This window comes from Cygnus olor, chromosome 1 (assembly GCF_009769625.2).
Source record: "Cygnus olor isolate bCygOlo1 chromosome 1, bCygOlo1.pri.v2, whole genome shotgun sequence".
NCBI lineage: Eukaryota > Metazoa > Chordata > Aves > Anseriformes > Anatidae > Cygnus > Cygnus olor.
Window position 1 is genome coordinate 17,109,223 of NC_049169.1, and position 17,298 is coordinate 17,126,520.

The window sequence follows — 17,298 nt, forward strand, 5'->3', positions numbered from 1 at the left end:
TATAGAGTGGAAAGCTTTTTTTATTGTTTTCATCAAGTACATTGCATAATACATCAAAGTGTGTTTTTGGTGTGTTCGCTTTTTTTTTTTTTATGGTCCCATAACCTTATATCACAAGAGCAAGTGCAGTTGGAAAAGCTCTGTTCCTGGGTATGTTTCTACAACTATCTGCCCTTGTGTCTTACAGATTTTGGAAGTTAATGAGGCAGACAACTTCCAGAGGTCTGTCTCTGCATATACCATATAATACAAGGTACTGAGCATTTTCTGCAAAAGGTGAATGAAGATAAATTTGATGGAGCGGTGGAATTAAATTGGGGGAAGCAAAGAAAGGATGTAGAGAATTCTTTACGTCTCCGGTTGTTGGTAAGGAAGGAGAGGAAGCTTCAGTTCAGTGTTGGGAAACACTAAGAGGTAGCAGAACGGGCAACAAGATTTGGAAACTCAGTGATGATTTGAGTAGATTAACAAGGAAAGATGCCCTGTACATATGGGGAGCTCAAATCCCTTACATCAAGGATGGTAGTGTGAGACTTCCAATAATCAGCATGCATCAGATGAGAAAATATACAAGCCTGGTTATACGGAAGGCAAAGTTAATAATTTCTCTGCTTAAAAATACAGTGTTTAAGGAAAAAAAGAAACAAAGGGATTCAGTGGGCAACCTTTCTATTACGTGCCTGAGTGCTGATGAATTGTAATCATACTGTTTTTCTCCCATTGACATTTGTATTTCTTCATCCGCTATAATCTTCTGAAGATTCCACAGAAAATCAACAAGGGAAGATTTTTCAAATGACTTTTTCAAAAGCAGAAGAGATCAAGAAGGACAGAGTAAAGGTCCTGAGGTCTCACCAGGAATGTGCTGGGAGACATAGCTTAAAGCTATTTGTTCGTTTTTTGTACAAAAGCAGCTCGGAATATCTAATGTTCTGGGCAGGCATCCCACAGCTTTAAAAGTGAATTGCAAGAGTAAGGACTTGCCAAAAATCTGATCCATACTTCAGGTCACTTCCTCCTTGAGAACAGGATGAGGGGTGTGGGGTGTCGGGGGGGGTAAGTGCTTTACAGTGCCTTATTCTTTGGAAATGGGCAATGCAGAGAGGAGGTAGGAAAGCTCCCAGTCACTCACAGAGGATACCATGCCACGGGAAGTAACTTCAGCTCAAGTGCTTCAAATCACCACATGATGGAGAGAGAGCAAATTTCCTGAGCAATTTAATTCCACATCATTTCTGGTTTTGTAAGTAACAGCTAAAATCTTGCATCCGATCTGATTTCTCAAGTTCAGGATAGCTGAGGCAGCACTGGAGTAAATAATTAAATTGCTACGGCACTATATCAAAGAACCTGTTAACACTTCCAAGTCTTCTGTATATGCTCCGCTATGAGTCAAGAGATGTGCCAGAAGTAAGAGACTGAGAGAGCTCTAATACTGTGGAAAGCATCTCAGAGACAAGTGCGCAGAAACTCAGACTTCTATGGCCAAAAGAATTTCCTGTAGGCTTCCAAACGGGAATTAACATGCACTGTCAGGAAAGCATAGTGGTTTGAACTGGACTTCCAGATTTATGCTTGTGAACAAACCTCCTCGACATAGAAAATGAATGTCTGAATTTGTTGCCACTATGTATGGAGATCTTTGGGAACTTATGCTCCAAGCACAAGCTTAGAAGTCTGAACAGTACAGAAAGTCATTTAGTTCCTAAAACAGAACTACCTAGAAATATAAGTCAGAAAGTGCCAAAATTTCTATCACACATCTACTGTGATGATTGTTGATCTGCCTTTGTTGTTAGCCAGGTAATTTATTTGATCCTTTAAACAGGATTTAGTGTACATATTTAATGTGATTTTCCTGTTCCTGGTTTTCCTTCACAATTGAGATTTCGTTTCTGTGAGATCAGGATTTTGAAGCCTACTCTGCTAATTCTAGAAATTTCTGATCCACCATCACTTCTCTAGGTCTACTCAGAAATCCTCCTCATGAGAGGAGGACCATGGTGAATTTCAGAGCGGTAGAAGAGTTTTATTCCCTTTAATTTCCAATTTACAGAAAGGATGGAGACAATGTACTTCTTGAAGTACTTGGACAACTTCATCCGCAAACTCAGGATCCTGACTCTGATGCAGAATTTTTTGAAATTCAGGATTTTTATTTTTGTGTATTTTCATCCTCCTGAAGAAGGAACAGAGATTTCGAGGGCCCAGTGCCTACTACGAGGCCATTTCATCTGTTCACTGTTTTAGCAGCGTAAATAATACAAAATATGTAGCTGTCATGACAGCTCACACGAGGTAACAAGATGCCCAGGCTTATCAATAGGTAGCTGGCTATCTCACTCATAAAATGTCATTTTAGCAACTAAGGCAACCCAACAGACTTGGTGATTTTTCATTGCTTTTGGTCTACAAAATAGTCAATAACTCCAGCTCAAAGCAGTGCTTGTAGAAGCACTTTTATACTCCAGTTGATAATAAGCTACATATCTGTAGGAAAAAAAAAATAAATAAATGTAATACTATACATCCTGTCTGATCATCTAAAAATTATCTGAAGACATTGTTGAGGATTTGCTGCAATCTTATAGAATATATGATCACATGCAAATAAATCATTTGGCTTTCACATGCAGGAATTAAAGAAGTTGGCATATCAGTAAAGAAAAGATTTTCTTATATACTTTCTTTCCCAGATCTTTTGTCATTATTGCATCTTTGATTTTTTTTTTCTGTAAGTTTGAAGAAGGAATGCATTTGTCCCTATTGCTGTCATCAAAATATGGGGCAGCAGCCTCATGTTCACATGACACATAAATTACTTTCTGAGTACGGAGGCTGGTTAAGAAACCTTACATGAGTGTTTCGAAGGTAAGGGCCAGCCAGTTGTTGAAGGCGGACAGTCATCCTCTGTGATGTGAAAGCTGTGATAACTCACAACATGCTGGCAACACTACTTCCATTATCCATGACAGAGTAAGAAGAACAAAGTCTATCTTTCCCCATCAAAAACATCTGTGTTTGTGGAAACTTCTATTTTTTATGGAAATATTCTGAAAGTAATATAGAACATTCTGTCAGATTAATTCAATTTCAAAGCAACTGTAGCCAGCTAAGGATACAAAATTCCAAGAGGTACTCCACAAGAAAAGTAGTAAATACAAAAGATTGGCCCAACAAAGGGATGACCGTGGACAAGACAAGTTAAAGTAATGACTTTGCCACCCTGTTCCAAGTTATTATCTTTCCAGTTGGAAATATGTCAGACCTCTACTTCTGAGCTTTTCATAGAATCATATCATAGAACGGCCTGGGTTGAAAAGGGCCATAAAGATCATCTAGTTTCAACCCCCCTGCTCTGGGCAGGGTTGCCAACCACTAGAGCAGGCTCCACAGAGCCACATCCAGCCTGGCCTTGAATGCCTTCAGGGGTGGGGCATCCACACACTCTCCTTTTACAGCTGATGGAGAGAAACAGCTCCTTCCAGGTGCCATTCCCCATGCCCCTAAGTACTCTTAACTGTGAAGCCTAAGCCCTCTGAACTGTGCCAAGTGAGTGGCACCTTAAAAGTTTCTCTGTCTCCCCACTGACATTATAGGAGTCTGGGAGATGAGCCTTTATTTAGATGTCAGCATTGTCATTTTCATAGTTTGAAGTCAATTAAATAAACTTCAATTAATTTGAAACAACATTTCTATACATACCTTGGAAAGAATCAGACAAATTCTGTCAAATGCATTTTCAAAATGCATACTTGAAGTTCAAATTTTATAATACACATGAACCAAATAAGCTATAATCTAAAGGACACATATTGATTTGTTTGTTGCAGCTACTGTACTGTAACACCAATCTTACTTAGCTATGCTATAGCTGCAGCTAGATAGCGGTTCAGTCCATTAGCTTGCTGTTTATATTTGCTATCTTTCCTGCTGTGAATAAACTATAGCCCTGTAGCACAGCCAGAGATAAAACTTAGTATCCTTGCATGCAAATTGAAATGAGTGAAAAAAGAAATGTTGACAAATTACTCCATTTTCAAATGGGATCTTTGCGCTGGGATCTTCTACCACTTCTTATGTAAATAAATATTATAAGCTGCCAAGAAAAATTTATAGGACACAATTTCCCATTCTGTCTAACCAAAAGTAATAGTAATGGTAGGGTTTACTCTTCCTATTTAAGTAGCATCCAAACTGTATAATCTGTTTGCCAGGCACTGGGGAAGATAAAGCTCCTATCTCACAGGCATGGCTGTGCATCTCTGGGTGTCCTGGAAGAAATTCCCAAACGGTAGAGGGAAACGTGAGCTGGAACACGGTTATTTGGCAGGGAGTCGAGCTGAGAAATTTCCAAAGGATGTCCTGCTTAGCTGACCAGATTCCCAAACCACAAATTAGCATGAAACTGTGTTCACTTCATATACCTGCATATTTCTCTGGAAGACAGAAACGCTATCACCATGCCAGCAACAAAACAACCTAATGGTTTCCTGAATGAATGTGTTTTATAAAAAGAAAAAAAAAAGAAAAAAAAAAAAAAAAAAAAAAAGAAGAGCTACTCACCAGTAACATTATTAATCCGCAGGAGAAAGAGAATAACTTTATTATTGGGAAGTCTAGACCATTTGTCGAGACGTACAGATATCAAGCAAAAGGAATAGCAATTGAAAAATTGGAGGTTGCTGCTTAGGTTTAGCATGAGTTCAACTGCTATCTAAAAAGTACTTGTATGGAATAGTAGGTGACATACAGGGTTTGCATATCAGTGGTTAGACTGGTTCTCAAAGCCTTTTTAAACCTTGCATTCATCTTTATGGATGAAAATAAGACTGCAGAAATGCCAAGTCTCTGTGTAATCCTCTCTTTTGTTAACTAGATTGGATGTAAACAGTTTCTCTAAGACAGCAGTGGTACTCTCAATTTCAAATTATCAAGGAGATCTAGGGGAAACGGCATCAATTTATTGAGTGGCAATATTGTGAAGATGTATCTTTTCAGTCTAAATAATTGTTTTCAGTTTATTAAACTTCTCTAAGCTCTTCACATAGCTCCTTTCTGACAGGCAGGCCAACGCCAGTTTTCATCCAAACTTTGGAGATACCAAAAATGGTTGGAGGAAAATGGTTGTTCAGAGGGAATAGCTGCTGTAACTGATGATGTGCTATGGAACTCATCCAAGGTATCTAGCTGATTTGGAATAATACAGAATAGATTGATACAGCTAAAATAAATTTATATATATATATATATATATATTTTTTTTTTTTTTCAAACAGCCTTGTTTTGCGATCCTGAGGCCCATTTTGTATAAGAATATGTGTCACGGACAAGCTTTTGATGACTAACAAATACTACTAGCTATGTTTTAAACTCAATCCAAAAGGTCCCCTGGGAAACATTTCTATGTAATATTGGAACTGTTGTCAAATTTTGGATGTTACGTGTTGGAACTGTAAAGTGTCTTGCTAGACTTTCATATTATGTAGTAAGTTTTTATTGTACTCAGTAAATATATTTGAGTGTTTAGCAATAGCACAAACTTCAACCTCCACCTTTATGGTTGTGGAGCTTTTTTATAAGCTTTTTAAATTTTTTTTTTTCCTTCTTGCTTTTAAGACACACTGAGTGGTGCTGCCACATGAGGAAGTGATGCAGCATCAGCTTATTGAAAAGCAAGTGATTTCAACTTCAGAAGTAATTGGTAGGTTTCTTTCTTGGTTGGCCCAAGTGAAAGGAAGTGTAATTTCAGGATCTGAAATCAGGTTCCAGTACCGAGATTCTTTTTTATTAAAGGAAGGAAACAAATTGGGCTAAAATAAAAAATACTGATAGATCTGAGGCAGCCCACAGCATAAGAGCTGCCAGTTTCTGAATGGAGACTAAGTGTTGCTTATGTTTAAAGTGCAAATTAATTTCCTCTCCAGAGAAATGAAGTAGCTCAAAGCTATGAAAATCTCTTCCATGAACAAGGACTGTTAAAGAAACTGCCAGTTAAGACTACTGATGGAATAAATGCAGCAGAGAAAGAAGATTGCAGTTTTTGGTGACAAGGCAAAATAGATCAATGGAAACAAAATACATCTGGAATTTCTCAACCTACAATAAGAGATGAAGAGAAATAGCCTGAAAACCAGCTAAAGACACAAATACTACTCTTTTTTGAAGAAACCAGAAAATAATAAATAAAAAAGAAGACATCAATGAATCTGATCGGATAATCTATCGAAACAAAAGCAATCCAATATATCTCTAACCCAAATAAAGGTACGACATCATTTGTATCACAAAAGGTATCCAGTATAAAAAAAAAAATAAAAAAAAAAATAGGAAGACAAAGTATATTTGGAGGCAATTATGTTGTCACCCAAAAGGATATATTATTCATGGTACTCAGTTTTAAGCTTGTGACCAACATTATTCAGCTGATCTCTTCAGGTTGCTTCCAGGGACCATGAAGAAATGAAGACACAGAGACAACTGGCAGCCTCTAACCTCTTTTGCTCTGGGAAAGAAATGTGTCAGAAGCTGAGAAAGACCAGTCAGCTGGGCAATAGGAACACCTTCCTGTCCCAATCTATACCATTTCCATGGGAAAATATGGCTGGCATAACTCTCCTGCCATTTGAACTAGAATATCTCCAGGAGTTTTTCTTCTCAACAAGAGACCCTCTCTTGGTCAGTTAGAGACTCCTCTAGTATAGCTCTGTAGGGCTGGCACCTTACACTTCACTGACATGCTCCGATGTTTCAGGAAGAAATACAAACTCTTGAAAAATGCAGTAATTTGTATTGTTGGACACAGGTTGATGGTCATCATCGTTCTATGGTGAATTCATGCAGGGATGACGGTGTTGAGGTCAAAATATATAAAAAATGAAAGATTTCTCAGCAGTGCTAGTGAAATTCTAGTGGTTCCCTGAAATTATATATGTACATTTGGTGCTACACTTCTTCAAAGAAGCTTATGCAAAGTGACTGTTACTTTGAAATATTTCTTTCTTTACCCTGCTCTATCTGACAGGAATTTACTTCTTTTGTGCAAGGTAGCTGTATGAAATTTTATCAGACCATCTGTGAAAATAGCAAAAGCTCCTCCTGTACTAATTTGTTTCTTCTGAGTTGGGTTCACTGCATAAGCAGAAAAGCCAGGTGGGGGAAGCCAGCACCACTATTTTTATTGCTATATGTTTTGCAAATCTAAGCATCGATGTTTCTTCCATATTAAAAAATATATATATCAGTAACTTCTGTGTGATTGCAAAAGAGCTTTGGCAGTGCTGCTATTTGAAAAGACGTTGTTTGAAAAACAGATTTCCAAATTTCTGGAGAGGTGTGTGTAAGATCTCTGAGTGCTACGGCTGCAAAAACACTTCGGAGCTGGTACACGGGAGGGCGCATCTATCCTACGATTGCAAAGAGCCAGAAGCCGCACTCCCAGCAATCAGCTACCGAGCAGGAAACCTTTATTCATGAGCATGCAAAGGAGGACTTTAGCAATCAAGACTCCGGCTACAACATAAGGATGGTAAAAATAATCACAGTCCAAAGCCTTATGCCACACAGGGAGAGTCACATTTTAAGGCCAGTCTTCAGAAATTACTTGCTTTCCTTCAGTATCAGTGTCAGCCAAAAGGAATTTGCTTAACCTGCCATGATGCTGTTTTCAGAAGCAGGAAAATCCAGCATGTCTTTTCTCTTCCTGTTCAGGGACCGGACAGACCTTACAAGACACAGCTGCAGGGGAGCAAAGCTGGCAAAATGTGGCCTTTAGTGTACATCACGCCGTGCTTTGGCATATGGGCTGAAACTCTGCACAGGAAAACGGCATACTGAAAACATCTACCATATGGTAAAATCAGTGAAATAGCAGCAGCGGTAAGACCAGAACAACGTCATTCTGCAGAGCAGGACTGTTTCTCGTTTAAGATGTATATTACTGGATGTCCCAGTCAGAATTAGGGTCCTCTGTGTGAGGTATTTGACAATCACTTTGCCTTGAGCAAACAAAGCTGGGAAAACAACAAAGACTGGGATTTTAAAATCCCAGCCTAAAGCAACAAACAGCACAAAGCAGAATCTCACAGCTCATTGTAAATGCCTCTGATCGCGGGGTTTATCGCTTTCCCACCTGTACTTTACTAATCTAGCTACTTAGCCTCCGCGAGCTCGTTCAGAGTAACTATCTGACTCCTTCAGCTGTTCACCTTGAATACCACCACAGAGCCAGGTTTCGTGCCTGAAACTTGGTGCAATACGGAAAGGGACGGAGACAGAAAGAGCATGTGTGTAGTGCAGGGATGAATCTCAATTACAGTTTCTGTGGTTTCTTGGTTACCAAGGCAAATTTTGGCCAGTGGTGTCATGAAGGAGGAAAGTAAAGCCACACTCCTGCACTGTTTTTTTTTGCACAGGGCTGCCATGCAGCGGTGGGCAGACCCTGCCAAAGTCTGTGTAGAATCTCAACCAACCCCTGAAAGCTCTGCTGTGACACCCATGTCACATTTTTTAGCTCAAACTCACATGTTCAGCTGCTGATCACCTCCCATAGCAAACATTTCCAAGTGGTTTTCTCTCAGCCTCTGAAATCAGGGAAGCTGCAGAGGTGTGCTACCGCATGTCACCACGGTGTGGTCTGGTACCTGGGCATTGCTCCTAGCGGCTATGGCAATGCTCCCCTGCTAAACCACAGCAATCGATTAAAACAACAGGAAAGACATGCAAAACCACATGAAATGAGCTGACAGATGAAGAAGGGCAACCGGATACCAGTAAGACTCCAGATACGTTAAAATCTGCAAAGTAATTGTTTCCTTAATGGGATAATGCTTCTGAAGACTGCTGTTTGGAAAAGCAATGGCCTGGAAAATAGAGGTCAATAAAACAACAAAAGGACAACCAGCCTAGCTGAAAGAGGAGAGCATTTGATGGAAATAATTTAATCACAAAACTAATTTCTTATCTGTTAAGTAGGGAATGCTGGTTGGGAATGCAGTGGAGCGTGGTAAGTCTTACAGCTGAAGTCCTAACAATGTAGTTAGTCATGCTTTGGTGTAGCAACGCAAATCCTTTGGGCCAGAGAAACTCCTCTAATGTTGTTTTTCTCTAAAAAAATAACAGAATTTCCAGAACCAGGAACAATAACTGAAAAAAATAAAATGATTTTGTTCAGGCTGGGATCATTATCCATGTATGGTACACTACCTTAATATTCTACTTACCCTTGCCCCAAAGTTACCCTTTGTACTGTGTATTTGAAGCCATCTCTAGCTTACTGACTTTGGTCCAACAGCTGATGGCTCTTTGGCCTGTCTTTGCTTAGTCTGCCAGGCTACAGCTGACATTTGGGGTCCCTAAGCCTTGTAAGGGCAGTCTTGGGCTCCTGAGTTCCTTTCCTGAATAAGGCTGTGGTTTCCATTGCCAAACACAACGGCACTTAAAGTGAAGTTTAAGACACTCAGAGAAAAGACTGTATTTTACAAGAATCCCTCCAGCCGTAGCTTGTCACTAACTCCTGCTGCTCTGCTGCACTTTAACCTGGCCTAGAAGCTACTCAGGCAGTAGCAGAGTTTGCAATGTCTTACCATCATTATATGGCATAATGTCTTGTAATTCACAGTGGTTCTTCCAGAAAATCAGGAAACATTGCTACATAATGTGGTCAAATATAATCTGCCTTGTGAAAAGTTTCAGGGAAATAGTATAGCATCCAGTGCAAGAAAAGGCAATGGGACAATAAAAGAGCTAAAAGCTGTGTTGCTCATTGACAGGCACAACCTGTAGGCAGACAAGCTAATGTTACCTGGGATTTTTGAGCCACAGCCTTCATAGTGTTCGTCCTTCTGTGCTTTTAAATGTTTTCCACGGATATTTTTTCAAAAGATATTCACTTTGAATTTTGTATATAGCACTTAATCTTTCAGAAATATACAGTTAAAATTGAACTAGGCAGCTGTCCCTCCCAGATAAGGGATGGGAGTATTCAGCTCTTTGTTTGTGGCAGAGAAAGCCTGGAGACCGGCCAGTGTTAAGCTAGAGCAGCGCTGTAAGGTAGGCTCTGAGGGTACCACAGAGTATCACAAGTTTGGAGAAAGTGGGTCATACAAAATGACCTGCACAGATTAAGCCACAGGATTTTAAGAGAGGAGAAAACAACCATCAGATATGTAGCTAATCAGCCTCATGAGATATGAGGAGTCCAAAGAGTCAAGAGTAAAGAGTCAATAAATAATAAGATGCCATGCTTCAGGGTTAGGAATGTTGCTGATTTAATATGAAGTGATTTAACTACGTGTCTTTTCTGTTAACAGACACTTTAATAGCACAGTCTGGAAAGTCTGATCATCATTTTGTTTTCATGTTCTCTGCCAAATGATGCAAGTACTATATGTATGGAGAAATGCACTGGAATGTGTAATACAAGCATAAGATCTATACCAAAAGGTAAGGTGAATAACAAAAATGCTAGATATAATCAAACTGCAATGATCAAACTGTAATCCTTTTTTTTCCCTTTTTTTTTCTGTTATTAATACATTTTTCAGCTTTGATGTAGCAAATCTTCCTCAAACACAGGATGAATCTTGAAAGCCATAACTCTGTCAGAGCTGATACTGTTCACTAATGATTTGCTAGTACTATCTGTTGGATAGTACTGTCATTAAGCTTACAAGTCCACTTTCAATCAGGATGACAACCTGGGGGAGAGGAAACATAGAACATCTTAGCTTATTTATTTATTTATTTATTTTAAAAGGTCTCTTTCTTACCCAAAAGAAACAAACATTTATCTATGGGATTGCAAAACAGCTTGTGATGCCTGCTGGGAGGCATCAGGGTGTGCCGTGGCAGCCTAAGGCAATCTAGGACTGGATTAGTGCAATCTGTGCTTTTCCTATGGCCTATGCTACACACCTTCACCCCTTCTCTTGCATTAGCCCTGGCATCTCTCTGGCTTCACGCAGATCCTGTTCACAGAACCGACCTGGCTGAAAGCTAATTATTTTATTTCATGGTAAGCTTTCAGTTTTTCCAGCTCCCTGAACCATTTCACTGTGCAATCAAACGAATGCCTGTGCTAAAGTCACAAAGGAGAAAGGCATAAAGAGCTCGAAATGGGCAAGACAGTGGGATCAGAGCAACCTTGTTTTAGATTAGCTTAAACCACATGCTGAGACTCAGGCTCTGCGTGGGAGAGGCCACAGAAGGCTGATCTTCTACCAGTTGCTAGCTAACCTACCTTCTCATTTTGAGAGTGTGTTCAGGCCTTTTCCTTGCTTTTTTCCTCTATGCTTTGTTCACACAGCTTAAAGAAAAGAGTCGTTTGCTCTAAGCAGGCAGCATTTATCTGCTTGGTACTTGCCACAGGTCAGAAGGAAGAAACGCCGGTGTGCATTCTGTTGGACCCATGGGAAGGAGACAACTGGTACAAGGGCAATGAGGAATACAGCCTGAGATGAGGGCTCAGAGGCAATGAAGATGGTAGCTATTCCTAGTATTTATTCCTCAAACTGTGATGTATAATGAGCAACACACTAATCTTCACTTGGTAGACAGGAAAACCATCAGCTTTGCAGAAGTGTACAGCAGAGATTGTTCACAAGCCCTGGGAAAGTACATCAAGGATTCTTATCCCTCCTCAGCCCGGCTCTTCCTGCGCCTTCTTTAGAGCCACCTTCCTCTCTTCGCTCCTTCCATTTCCTTTACTGCACTTCCTTCCAGTTACTGACTATTGGCACTTGGCTTTTCCAACTAGGACAATGTTTGCGTACTTTCTCTTTTTGCTTGTATCTAAATATTTTTGTCTCTAGACTTTTAAAACCTGCTCTAATCAAATCTTTCTCAAGTCCCGGCTTGTATGTTCATTTAAGCTTAGCCTCTTCTATAAAATGTTCCTGAGAAATCAGCCTCCTCTCGTTGGTTTGCATATCCCATATTAAAAATCTTGTTTAAAAATTCACATGGTAATTCTTACTCCTTGCTGCCAAAGCCACTGGATAAATCCACGGACTCTGTTATATGACAGCACATTCATTATGTATAATTACAAAGCATATGAGATGTTACTCAACATTGTTAGCTTGGGTACGCTGGAATTCAAGCACACATCTGTACACAATTTATAGTTGCTTATAACATATGCTAGCACACAGCGTGTGAACAGCCAGAATTTAAGCTCAGGTCCTGTGTGAGGCTCTTCATGAATCTGCTCACAGCTGCTGCCAGTAGTGCTGTCTTGAGAAATGGGAGCAGTGGGGTTCTGCTCAAGGAAAAGGAAAGAATGGAGGCATGAATGCAGAGACTCTAGGAAAAGGACACAGAGATTCAGCTAACTGAAATAACTTTCTCTTCCTTCAAATACGACTACGAAAACTGTGGGTAGCATTTAATTATTAATATTATTATTATTATTTCTTTTTAGAAAGGACAACCAGAACAGAGTTGGTTGATTCTCTTTAGAGAAGGGATTAATGATTGCCTGACAAAATAAAATAAAATAAAATAAAATAAAATAAAATAAAATAAAATAAAATAAAATAAATAAACCCTCAAAGTATAAGAGAAGGCAGTAATAGTGTAAGTTAGAATTGCAGTACCTATATTGGACTGACATGGAGTCCCTCAGAATATGTTCAGGGGTCTTATATTAACATTAAGCAGCTGTTGAGATCTTGTCTTTAATAATGCACAATGTTATTACACTGAAGAGTACCAGCACTGACATCTCCAAACTCATATTAGAGGAAGAGCAGACTACTTTCATTGTATTATTCACTATTTCGTTTGTCAGCACTGCCACTTTTGCTTTCAGGAAACAGACCACGTTTACTTCTGTGTCTTATGTTTGAAATAAAGACTTTCAGGCAACAGAGAATGCTATTTAAAACATAGTCCTTCAACTCTGATAAATTACATGAATTAGAATACAGCTCTTCACCTAAATAGACTGTAAATATATATATTTTTTTCAGTAGAAAACAATGCAGATATCTCTGCAACTTGTGAAAACCAAAAAATGTAATTTCCCAGCGTAGCTGACTGAAAGTCTTTCCCCTCTCAACTACTTCAGACAGCTTAGCCACAGATTTGCTGTCCTCCATGCCTTGAGTTAGCAGCATCATTTATACCTGTGCATACAGAGTAGAGTTGCTTCCTAGAAAACCCAGACTTTGAGTGGTTACCTTCAGAATTCACAAAATTTAATTGCCATTTTGCAATCATTTTTTGATATTTTGGAAAAATGCATTCAGGAATGTAACAAAAACCTCCAGCAAAATCCTAAAAATGTGCCACTGAAATATTGTAATATTTCATTCCAGCAATGTGAAAGCATGTGGCTTTCAAAGAAAAAAATCCTAGTTATCTACTAAAGCTCCACCTGATTGTCTTCAAAGTAAGCCTTCAAAGTCAAGCTTGTAGGATAGAGGATGATATGAGGATCCCCAGATTCATTGTCCTCTCAGAGGTGGTTACCATCCTATTTAACAATCAGTCAATAGCAAACCACGTGTACCAGTCCTGGTTGTGACATCCTATTAAATGTGGTTAACAAATTGGATGTATATGTAGAGCTTGAAGGTTACATGTGAACAGGTTTATTCCTGCCTTTCTATAACATCCTTGGGAAAGTCCTTTGGTGAGTTAACACTTTATTAAGGCTTAGCCCAGCATGGTAGTTTCTGGCCAGCTGAGAGCCTTACCTAGGGCAATGAACAATAAGTCAAGGATAATTCTGAATCTAACACCCAAGGTGGAGCTGGGTTGTGAAAGAAAACAGGACTCCCTAAGTCTCCATCCCCTTCCAAGAGCAAAAATGGAGGACATAAGTTTGGATGAAAGTGTCCTCAACAGAAGGGCTGGTAGCGGCTGGCATCTTCTCAGCTGGACCATGCTGACAGAGCCGCCATGTGTGAGACATGCTTCGTTTCCCTTCATTTCTGTCCAACTGTTCCTACAGACAGCGGAGGTGCTTTGCTTGGATTTGGTGTACAGATTTGCTATCGGCTTTTCCTATCCTTTGTCAAGTTCCAGAGTAACTGGCAAAGCTGCAGGGCTCCCTCATTCTGGGGCAGTGATCCTAAGGAAAGGAAAGGGGACTCCTCCTCAGCCAACCTGGGCCCCTTATTTATCCCCAAGAGTGAAGTGCAGAGGTCCAAGAGAAGGAAGGATCCTTCTGTAGCCCAGGAAGAATGCTTGGCATGCAGTGGGAAAGCAGGAATGATGAAGAAATTTTCTGCTTTCTTTATGTTTTTTAACAGAAAAATATCAATGGTCTATACAGTGTGCCAAAGTTTATTGCCCAACCATTGATCTACTGGCCAAGGATATTGCAGTCAGAGCAGATCAGTATGACTGTCTCGTTGGATCTGCTTTAAATAGATGGTTCTAGCCTCTCCTCAAAGGCCCAATTTCCCTGTAACTTCTGGCCAGTCAGAAGTTGAAATTCAAATACTTCAAGTTGTGGAAAATGAGGTTTTCTTCTCTCCTTGCTTCCTTCCTTCCCATTGCTCTAGCAATCAAGAGCATGATTTAAATATTTTATGACCCTGTTTGTCATGCATCGGGAGGAACTTAGCCCACTGATCTCAGGGCTGTGAAATGAACTCAGTGTTATGGCTGACATGTCTGAGAAACAGCTATTTGTGACTTGATGTTGGTAGCCATAGAAATCACCGTAATAGCGAGCTCTTTTGCTAATGCACCAACCATCGCAAACCAGAATAATCTATTTTTATTCCCTCCACTTTAGGAAGTGGATCCACCGGTTAGCAGTGGCAGTCATCAGTGAGCACCACAGAATTCGTATGTTAAACAAAGTGCCACTCGTGACGGACAGGAGTAGTAACCTCCAGCTTCACAAAATCTCTACCTGCCTTTTCCAGCTGTGCTGAAAACCTTTTTCCCATTTAAGCTCATACTTAAACTGAAGTTCATCACCAGTTGAGAAGGACTCATTTGGAGGTAACACATCTTCTTTCTAAAGGATTCGCTAACTTAATTTTCACAAGTACCATGCTTTTCCGGTTTCTGATGTTGATAATGTGGGCTGTATTTGTTCTTACGCTGAGAGAACCTAAATGTCCTGAATAAAAGCACCTGTGCTGAATGACAGAATTACAGGCATTATCCAAATCCTGTCAAAATCAATGGCAGCCTTCCCACAGACCTCCAAGAGAGTTTGCCTTGATGTGTTTGTGACCGTATTTTATCTCCACTCCGCAGTTTCGCAGAGCACACATGTTTATTCATAGCGGAAGTGATTACAGGTCACAATGGCTTCACATAAAACTTGACCCTGCATTTGAAAGGAATTAGTTTCTCCTTGGATAGTACTTAAGGTGAATTACAGACTTTCTTCCTTCAGAGTAGAGGTGCTTATCTAAAAAAAAAAAAAAAGTTCCTTTTTTTTTTTTTTTTTTATCTAATCTCAGGACTCACTCGTATCTCTTTCTTGAACAGTTGCAGTAAATCTTAGCAGGATTATCAGCATTTTACAGGCTTTTAGAAGCTTTGGATTTGCCTTCATGCTGTTAGGCAGTGCAGGCATCAGAGGATGAATCTGCATCACACCTAAACACCTGCCGCTTCAAATCCTGCAGTGACAATGAGGGTGTCCCAATAGGATCATGCAATTACTGCAGCCTACAAAAAAATAAAAATAAAAAAAAGTCCTGCAGCCACAATAAATAAATAAATAAATAAATAAATACATCGTGTTTTGTTATAGAGCTACTGCACTGTGCTATGATGCAGACATAATATGAGAAAGTTGGAGACTACTACAGAATAAAAATTAGTTTCCTGTGAAATTAAGTAGTACTGTGACAGGGCAGATAAAGATAACTTAAACAAACACATTGTCCGAGGAAGGGGATTATGTATGATACCTTTTGAGTAAAAATGCCTTTGGAGACAGTTCTTAGGGCTCTGGAGAAGAGAAGGAGAAGTACAATCCCTTCAGTGGTGAGGAGCAGGTAAACTGATAGTTTAGTAGAGAAGAGTTTTGTCAGTGAGATGCAAACTGCACTAATATTCCAAAAAACAATTGCTGTTTCTGCTGTCCTAGAAGAGAAGAGGCGGAAGAGTACCAGGAATCTGTAGTGACACCAGTGACGATGAGAGAAATGTCATCTACACCTCTGCATCACTTCCCAGATCTCCGGGTAGGTGACAAGGAAACACAAATGCAACAATTCTGTGACAATTTGCATTGTTATTTGTTTTGATGAATTTGTGCTCTTTAAATAAAAAAGCTGTTATACATTTTAATTAAGAGGAATGAAGAAGTCATTTGTGAAAAGGTTCAATTACCTAAAAAAAAAAAAACAAAACACAACACCACAGCAAGGCTCCAATTTTATGCAAACCTTCACAGGATAAAAAAGGCCAAGTACGTCTTTTAATTATAAGGCTATTTGATTTATAATTGCACATGGATATGTTTTATTAAAAATGGTCTTAAAGCAATGCCTTGTGCCAAGCTTTAGTAATATGCTGACGTTTAATGCCAGCGGCCAGGCAAAAAGAGCCTATTTTTCAGAGGCATTTCTAATTATTGCCAGGTAGTAGAGAAGTCTAGATTCTTGAAATCAAGACCCAAAATATATGACCACAAATTAACATTACCTTGAATGACTACTGACTGCAGCACGATATCCTACTGAAAATAATTTGAGAACATCTGTTGAAAAGAACTTGAGTTTACTTCATTAAGCAAACAATGAGAAATTAAAGGTGATGGCATCCTGCCCTCCCCAACACCACTTCTTTGCTTCCTAGCTGTGCACTTCGTGCTAGATCTAACACTCCCCAGACCCCCGAGTATTCTAATTAAACTTACCCAGGAGAAGACTGAATCCCCCAAAGTGATAAATTGCTGGATTAGTGAATTTAAAACATCTCATAACAAAACTGGCAGAAGGCAAGGAACAGAAAGAGGTGACTAGGATCAGGGAGAATGGAAAGCAGGAAAACAAGATGAATGAGTGAAAAAGAAAGAAATCATCTCCCCTCTTGGCATGCAGTGTGCAATACCAGGGCTTCAGATATTGATTGGAACAGGGATATGGAGCCCAAGTGCTTTTTCCTTTTACCTGCCTGCTGTACTGTCAGTTTCTTGAGATAAAAAGCCTGATGTAACTTTTGCAAGCTGTGTCTGCCTCTTTCAGTGACTTCCTAATCAGTTTTTGATCCTAATTTCTCTATGCAAATGCCACGCCATAGAAAAACTTCAGAACAACAATTTCCATAGTTCAGACACATTACTAAATGTCCTGATTTTCCTGCATATGAACAAAA

The 17,298-nt window shown here is 39.5% G+C and overlaps 1 long non-coding RNA gene across 1 annotated transcript; it reads left to right on the forward strand.

The window, feature by feature from the left end:
• The first annotated feature begins 8,792 nt into the window (after positions 1-8,792).
• Positions 8,793-12,204, forward strand: LOC121065911. Its single transcript, XR_005817389.1, has 3 exons — positions 8,793-9,004; positions 10,311-10,443; positions 11,368-12,204. It is a non-coding gene; the product is annotated as an uncharacterized LOC121065911 (long non-coding RNA).
• Positions 12,205-17,298: the final 5,094 nt, after the last annotated feature.